Source organism: Plectropomus leopardus, chromosome 3, assembly GCF_026936395.1.
Source record: "Plectropomus leopardus strain MGB_pleo_1.0 chromosome 3, ASM2693639v1, whole genome shotgun sequence".
Taxonomy (NCBI): Eukaryota; Metazoa; Chordata; class Actinopteri; order Perciformes; family Serranidae; genus Plectropomus; species Plectropomus leopardus.
Window position 1 is genome coordinate 15,082,404 of NC_142178.1, and position 8,865 is coordinate 15,091,268.

Genomic DNA, 8,865 nt, shown 5'->3' on the forward strand with positions numbered 1-8,865 from the left:
GTTATCTGGCAAGTAACAAAACATTCATATTGAGATCAATAATAACTCCTAAATCGACACTTGTTTACATTCGAGTGACAAAACCCTCTAGCGTCTATAGTAATTATGTCTGGAGCAGGAGGAGGTTAAGTGAAAGTATTAAAGAGCAACCAGGTCAGCAAATAGGTCAGGGTGAATGTATGGGTTAACAAAAAAAAAGGACTTGAACACAAGAGATATCCGTTTTATTCAGTTGTTCCCTAATCTTAAAGTATTAACCATGAAGGTAACCAAACCTTAACAAAGAAGTTAACCTAACCTAAACCTAATAAATCTTAATGGCATAATCAATTCAACAGTGATATGTAACATTTTTGAAAGGCACCAACAAGCGGTGTCATCCTGTTGATAGCACCGCCAGATCAACAAACGCCTTTATATTTCATTTAAGGGGCCTTGTACCAACAACGAATTTTGTTCTTAAATTTGGAGGACTTCTTCTTCATAATGGTTGATCACACAAATTTTATATGATTTCAAGTTGATATTCACTTTTGAAATACCCTACAAGATTTTAGCAGCTACAGCATAAAGTATTGTTTTCATGATTGTCATTGGCACTCGAAACACCTGGTTACCTTTTGGAGAAAGATCAAGGCGTAAAAAAGAAACAAGCACATCTGTAGAGTCAGGTGTTGATTCTTTGTGGGTGCAGCACTATGAGCAACTCATTTTACAATAAAGGGATTCATTTGGCATAATAGTAATACCTGAAATGTCTCCTGATGCAGTTTTGAAGTAGAAAATGCTTCGCATAGAATATTTCTCTCTTTCAAGAACTGTCATGTTGAGTTCATTCTCACATAGATGGTAATAAAAAGTGGCTGCACCACACCTCAGACAGGTGGGGTAAGTTGCACTGCAGACCGTCAACCTCTCTATCCGCAGACAGAAAAAAAATCACAGGAGACCAGACTTCCTGTTGTAGCTTCACCAAAATAATCCACGCATCAACAGGCCAAAACCTCACCTTAACAGTCAACCGCTTTGAGGCACAATGAATAATTCAACAGAACTATCACTTGACATTTTCCACCTCAGAACTGAAACCTATTCAGCAAATCTCTTTCCAGTAAAGGAGTTAAGAGGAGAGGCACATGTAATGGCCATTAACATCGCTGTCTGATATTCTAAGACCCGAGGTTTCAAAAGTATTCATTTGTGCTGGTTCATTACTCGACCACAACACCAGGGAGCCCATGTAGCTGTATGAGGCTGTCAGCTCTAATAAAGTGGAACCATGTAGAGCGGATTAATTTCATGGTACAGCTCTTACCTCTGACCTGTGAGCAGATATATACGAGGAACATGAGACATGACTTTGGACGTGGACCAAGCGGTTTAGAGGGCGAGAGTTGCATGTTTGGGCCTTTTGGGCACATTCAGAAATGATTATGGGATTTCTATTCTGTGCTTACTCAGCTGAGACCCGGCCATGATGGAGGTGGCTGACATATGTACAGGATGTTTATCTGTATATATTCTTACTGACCGTAGCTCTGATCCAGTTCAGCAGAAGAGAATTTAGAGGTTTTTACAACAAGAATGAGGCTTTGGGTCAGAATGTGAAATATTCTTAATAAAACTAGATAAAACAATACAAGCCAGTTGTGACCAATAAAATAAGTCCAATGGACCAATTAAAATCAGAATCCGATGAATGTTGTCCACGGAGAACAATAAAAGCACAAATTGATGAAGTGACAAATCAGCAGATGAAGCAGCGGAGTAAATGTTGACATAAATGGTACAGGACCTCACACACAGCTCAAGGTGACAGCGAAGGATATACTGTATGATGAAGTGTGCGCATGTGTACTGCACACTACATACTTGTTAGACACGGTATAGTAGGTCACACTGGGGGTGCTCCTAGTCAGCATACAGAGGTCCAGAGGTGACGCAGGAACTCTTTGGACAATAAGTAACATGATGCAACATTAAGTGCCCAAAGGATGACATTTTTCTGCAGGCCAACCTGGAAGCCAACGTCACCCTGGTTCCCTTGTCAAAAAGACGGAATTTGGGTCACTAAAGAAAATTGTTTAATGTGGTAAACAAATGTTTATGATACTTTCATGTATTGTTCAGCAAGATAACACAAATGAAAACCACTTTCAGGATTTTTTGAAGCTAAACACAATTGCCAGAAGTAAAATGCTAACGATACAAACGAACTACAGTGCCGTCACGTTGCCACCACTACGAGGCTGTAAGGCAGCTCGACGTGATGACGTTCTGATGTCTTATTTAGCCACTTGTTCGTGTGAAAGTCTCTTAAGCTTATGTTATTAGAGGAAGAATTTGACTTTTAAGCAAGCACTTCTATAGACTTAATCATTGCACTTTTGACGCATCAGGATCAGCTAGCTCTCATTCCAAACCCGTCAAATATGGCGGTGGATGGGTACCCCAAAAAACTGATTAACTGTGAGAGTCTGGTGTTTGCTTCCCATCTAAATTTGATGATTTTTTTCCACACCTTATCATGTGCCGGTTATGCCTAAACCTACCAATCCCTGACTTTGCTCATCCTAACCATCTGTGCCAGCATTGTCGTTTGTTGACGAACTGTGTTAGTTTCCATGTAACCATGTGCAGCATCATCCCACCATGTGCAATTGTTGACATAATGGTAGCACCATCCTGGAACATTAACAGCTGACGCAGCAGGATATCTAAACGTCAAGTAAGTCAAAGCGGATGTCAAAGCCACACCATATGATGAGTTTGGATGAGAACATATTGATCATAGTGTCATAGTGATGACTGTCATTTTTATGTTTTCTAATATTTAAATGCAATGAACAAACATCATTCAGCTGAGTTGATTGTACTTTAACTACAAGAAGCAAATTCTAGCAACAAGGAGCAAATTTAAATGTTAGGCTGGTGGTGGGTGCTCCACCACCAGCCTAATATGCTTTATTTTTGCAGCATTGGCAATAAAAACAAAATCTTTTCACACACTATCAAATTGCTAATTTCCTTGTGTGACTTTAACTTTTTTAGGATTTGGAATTGATTTCGGTCAAAATGCTCCAAATGATTCAACATTAGGAGTGAGAAGGCATATCTGTCCCTCCCTGCCATTCCCCATCCAGCCATCATTCTTTCCCACCTGTCCTATTCACCTTCACACCTGTTTTCACTTTTCCTCATCAACCCTGCGGTATAAAACCAGCCCGTTTCCATGAACTCTCTTTCACTCATTCCCTGTGTGGTTGTCAGTATTGTTATGATGCTCCTCACTTTCTGTATCTGTATTGTGACCTGTTGCCTGTTTTTCACCAATCACATCCCTCTTAAATCTGTTGGACTGTACAGACTGCAGTTCAGTTGCCTAGTTTTAAGACTTTGTCTGACCCAAGCCTTCAGTAAATTTCCCTTCAACCTACCTGCTGTGTGTTTCTGTCTGCATTTAAGTCCTCCTCCCTCTGTTTCCTCAATTCACACAATGAGATAAGCATGGCGCAAGATAAACGTAATTGGCAATTTAGGTATATCAACCTGAATCTGTCTCCTTTTAGATCTATTTGTTGCAATTATTTGCTGTTTCTGTGCCATGGGCTGCAGTGATTAAATTAGTTGTTTATCAGACCTGACTAAAGAACAGAAAAGAGACCCTCAGAATTGTAGGTGGCATAGTTTGCTGAAACATTGAATATGGTTCAGTAATTGTTTGTCACATAAGAGATAATGAATAGGAAACAAGGTAAATTTAAACTTTACACGCTGTTGCGTACTGTTTCTTTTGATATTGATTATTCTCCATACGTTTCCTGAGCCTACTGTGCACTTACACTGGATGTCAATATAACACCTAAAATGTTCAGAGATATTTTCTGTGAATCTTTAATCATGAATAACCACATGAAAACAACACTGTTTCATTCAGCACACAGGAGCCTTCAACTCAAATCACCTGAGACAGAGAACATAACCTGGTTGGACAACAAATTGCCCGGCTGATTAGGTTGTGGAGGTTGTGGGTAATCCGGTATGATTTGAGGCTCTCAACCGTACATCTTTGAACAACTTAATACCAGTCGGCTGAATGGAAGTTAATAGGAAACATGTTGGCTTAACATGTGGCAAAACCACACAAGACTGTGTGTGTTTGCGTGTGTGTGTGTGTGTGTGTGTGTGTGTGTGTGTGTGTGTGTGTGTGCGTGCCTGCATTTTTGTGATAGTAGTGACAGCAAAGGATGTCAGTGGGACAAGTTTCCAATCTGTGTATAATAACTTTGCTTTCCTGAAGAGAGTCAATGTATAGAAAGCTGGAGGAACGAGAGCAAAATGTGATCCTCCTGCCCACGATATGTGAACATGGACCTGAAGTTGAAAGATCAAGGGAACACACACACACACACACACACACAGAGAGAGAGCACTAAAGAAGCGTACAAGAATGTATGGTCAACCACGTAGTATAGATGTTGACTTCATGCTTAAAAGGAAAGCGTAAACACACACATGCAGAAGCAAGTGCACACATACCGTCACAGAGAAACAGAAATACATAAAGCTGTGTTTTTCATGTACCAACGCCATGGCAACATGTCCACAGTTGTTGGCAGCACTGTCTTTATGACTGATTTATTGAGGCACAAATATACAAGAAGTACTGCTAAACAGCATACCACAGCTTTCACTATTGTTGATACACGGAGCAACCATCTTGAATATTGAGGTTGGGGTTGGTGAGGTTACGGTTAAAGTTGTCCACTGGGAACTTGAATATTTGAACTTCCCAGTGCAAATACGCACAATATCTGCAGGCAGCCTGTCACTAATAATGTGTAACTCCAAGCCCTAATGAAATATAAACATGTGAGTTAAATAACCATTCAGTCCTCGTACAGTTGTCATGAATGTTGAAATAAGCAATAGAGACCAAAAACATTTTTTGGACGTGGCTGTAAACGTGTTTACCTCTGCTGTAAATTTGAGCATTTTAACATGAGTGACTATGGTGGTGACTCATTTCTGGAATGAGTCTCAAGTGTCCATTTAAGGAATTGCAGCTTTTTAAACCTTGGCTTCATTATTCAGTCTTATTCAGTCTTATTGTCGTCTGCCTTTCTGATATTTTGGCTAGTGGTCTTTATCAACCTTCCTGACCCCCCAGTGGAAGCTGCACCCAGCTGGCAACAGACATCAATATGATGTCAGAAAAATGTTAGACTCTTAACATCCAACAGATGTTAAATTTGGATGGAGTGACAATCAGGTGGAAAATTTATTTAGTAAAATGTCTATTAATGTTAGAATTTCATATTGTGGGTATGTAACCATTATGACATTTTACAGACTTTTGGCTCTGTTCTTCATACTTTACCATTTAATGCCCTCATTCTACATCAAGAGGACATTGGCATGAGTTTTTGTAAGATGTGGGATTTTAGTTACTTAACAACACAACTTAAAACCAACAAAATATCAACATCATATGACCAGTATTCTATGGCATACTGATGTTGGCGTTGGACATTGTCATTACATTGAATTTTGGTCACCAGACATCACAACCTAAATTGAACAGCAGTCATCCATCATAGCAACCCAAACTAGGCGTGTCAGGCTTTGGATTTCCCCACATAGTGAAATGCTGTGCATCAGGACCAATACTCATAAGCCTTTCCAAAACCAAAAACACAAGAGCAAAAGTGTCAGGAATGGACTACACTGTATTCTCATCATTCTGACAGCTGTAAATACACACTGAAGTATGTAACACCAAAAAAGGCCACACACCTGATTAACCTCACCCAGAAGTTGACCGTTCTGTGATTCCTTCAGCAACATGTGTTCGAGTGAGACCTTCATCTCTCTGACTGCACGGTGACCCCTTCAAGCCTGGTTACCTCCCCCCCCCCACGGACATTCAGCTCCAGGCCTAAACACATACACTATTAACAATCGCCACAAACAAAAAGACAGACAAGGTTTCGGCTGTCCACAGTGATCACTCTTTTTATATGAAAGGGGAAAGTCAAAGGCAGTGCCATTGTCGAGGGAGAGATATGAGGTTGAAAGAGTTCTCGATTCCAGCCGTCGCAGAAACCACATATCCCACAAGACACTTCTTCTCTATCAAACCGACAGCTGTTAGCGTAAACTGCTCTGGGGGAGGTGGTTTGGAATGTCCTCAGATCCATCATGGCTGAGCGTTCAATGTGTCCCTAACCTTACAGCGGTGAAAGGGGTCATGGGTAATGCTATTGGAAACAGGTTGATCACTGTTTCCATACAGGCGCATCCCTTTTGTTTGAAAAAGAGACAGTCGAGCAGAGGGCGGGAAAGGAGTGAAAAAGAGATGAATATCATCATTTATCGGCAATGGTTCCCAATTGTTCCATCGCAGAGAAAAGGATGTAATACATCTTTGTTTATTAGCATTTTCTGAGAGGAAAAAAAAGACAAGTCATTATTCACGGTTCATTTTGGAAGACGTCAAGTACAAAAAGCTTGCAATGATCCCCATTTAATGAGTCATTCCACTGTGATGCAGAACCAAGCGGCTGTGTCTTTGTTGCCTGGTTATCAGAGTCCTCTGTTGGCATTTAACAGACAAGCATCATTAACTAAGTGGAGATGTGACTTCCCAGCTATTTCCTTTATAAGACAGGCATGCCCTGCAGGCAATTACTGCTGAACCACTCAGATTCCACTGTAAAAAACATGGCACACAGTTTCACAATTTATTCACTGTTCAACCCCTTGAAACCTGGAGTGACGTCACTTTTCTTGTGCTGCTTTCAGATGCAGTATTTAAACCTTTGAACCCTGAGGAAATTGCTGATTTAAAAAAAAAACATGGGGGAAAAGAGGCAATGTGCAGCTTTGTAAGAAATAGATCACAAATTGTAAGAAATTAATAGATGTAGAAAAAATATTTTTAAAGGCTCGAATAAAATGTCCAAGGAGAAGGGGAAAACTATATTTCTAATGATCATAATTACATTTTTGAATTTTTAAGCACTTTTTGCAGGTCATTTCCTTTTTTAACTTTCTTTTTTTTTCCAAATAAGTCTTCAGGTAATTTTCTTGTATATTTAATTAATTTCTTGCTAATTTTTGGGTCATTTCTTCTTTCATTGCTTACTGCCTTCCTCCCATATTTTTGAAATACAAAATAGGTCAGCATAAACTATAAGATATGTTTAATAGCAATGAGATATTCCTTCCCATTTTCTTTAAAATTTATTTATTTCATTTTTCTACGGTAATTGCCTTTAATCAAATTGTTATTTTTTTTAATTAAAAAAAAAAAAATTATTATTATTATTATCTTATTTTCATCTTCATCTGCAATTGCAACTTGTTTCCCATGAATAGAGAAAATTTCACCTGTTTTAGGAATTGAGGCCTGCTGGCTAAAGTCTGAATATCAGTTTAAACCTGTATCCATGTAACATTTTTTACAGTGTAACTCCACGAAGGAGCGTTTAATAGCAGAACCTTTGATTGCAACATTTCTCTGAAGTCTGATGAACCATGGAGAGCAGAGTTCAGGCGAATCCGCCAACATTTCTCTAAAGCACATCGTAATTCGCTCCCCAGGTCTGAAACAACATACATCACGGCCACTGCTTTCTCTCAGCCTCCTCACTGTTTACAATTATTCTCAGTGTATTATTCCTCTCGCTATCTGCGTTGTCATCTTTGGAGGTTTTTGCACACATCTGTAACACTTTCTGGTGACGGAAGGGATGGTGTGAATTTTCCGTATGGTGCTTTAGGAAGCCCTCCATCACAGAGGTGCTGTGGGAGAACAAACGTAACAATGTCCATGCTTCTAAAACATTTAAATGTAAAGAAAAAAAAAAAAAAAAAAAAAAGACCCAGGTCATTGTTATGTCTTAATATCTTTTAAAGATAAAGCTTTTAGTGGTTTGGTCTCAGGTATATCTGGTTTAACGCCGAGGTAAATGGATGATAATGTCACCAAATCCATTCCTGTAAAGCCAGCAATTTGAGCAAGGTAACGACAAGCTCGGCCCCTCCTATAAGCCTTTGGCCCAAAGTAGACCACAAACAAGCTCCCAACATTTTCTTTTCAGTGTGGTTGTTGGAGTAAGACATCAGATTATATTGGACTGGACTTTCCTGGCTGACCCTCTAGAGGTTAAGTTTTTCTCATACCCAGCATGGAGTCCAGATCATGAACTTGATTTACTTGGGAAAGGGGCAAAGCGAAATACTCATATGTGTTTCATAAGTCTGTGTCTCATATGGCCTCATTTTGTAGGTGTGATGTTAAATACTGTGTAAGGACACACAGGCAGGACACCAACACCAAAGGAAGTGACCAAATGTAAACACATGTAACCAAACTCCCACTGGAGATAAATTGCAGGCAGCTGACACATCGGTGCAACAGTTATTTAATCATATTAAATAAAAAAAATCAGCACATTTAATTCAGCACTAGCCATAGTGTCACAGGCTTATTCTTATGTCAAGACTTTTTTTTTGTCATTTGTGGATGTTGTAGACACTGTACAGAAATTCTCATGGCTCAGCAGGAGGAAGGGTCACACTGTATATTTGCCAAGAATTCAGATGTATCTTGACCGCTTATTCCTGTGTGAACCATAATTATGTAAATGTACGTGCACAACTATTGTATGATTCCTTGGCTCTGCTCTAAATTCATCCACGCAGGGTAGCAGTAGCATCAGGTTTGGAGATTCAAATCCCCAGACTGGCTGAGAAATATGTGTGGAAAAAACACGGACACTTCTCCATTCCCTCATCAGCAATACTCTTAACCCCCATCTGTTACTGCAGTGCAGGTCAGAGGTCAATGTGTGTGTTGTC